The following is a 344-nucleotide window of genomic DNA, read 5'->3' as shown; positions in this document are numbered from 1 at the left end:
TGTAAACATTAATCAAGATTATTTTAGTTGAAATATATGTTAATTATACTATGAAAAATAGATTCAGTAATACTTTAACTAATGAGTCTATTATATTACAGTCATTACAAGCTCCTGATAAAAATATCACACAGTGACCTTAAACCTATATCTCATCATATACATACTCATAATACATATAATACATAAATAAAAGCTTGTAAACTTTTTTTTGGATACATATGTAGGAGCTTTTTATGATGGTGAAAGAATATTTTGGTCTTTAAAAAGAGCAGGATGCATAATAAAATAGATAATTATTATTGGATTCTCTTATAAATATAAATTTTTATAAAAAAAAAAAA

The sequence above is a fragment of the Arachis duranensis genome, chromosome 9 (genome assembly GCF_000817695.3).
Source record: "Arachis duranensis cultivar V14167 chromosome 9, aradu.V14167.gnm2.J7QH, whole genome shotgun sequence".
NCBI classification, from domain to species: Eukaryota; Viridiplantae; Streptophyta; class Magnoliopsida; order Fabales; family Fabaceae; genus Arachis; species Arachis duranensis.
The sequence above is the reverse complement of the archived record's forward strand: the minus strand, read 5'-3'. Positions refer to the sequence as shown.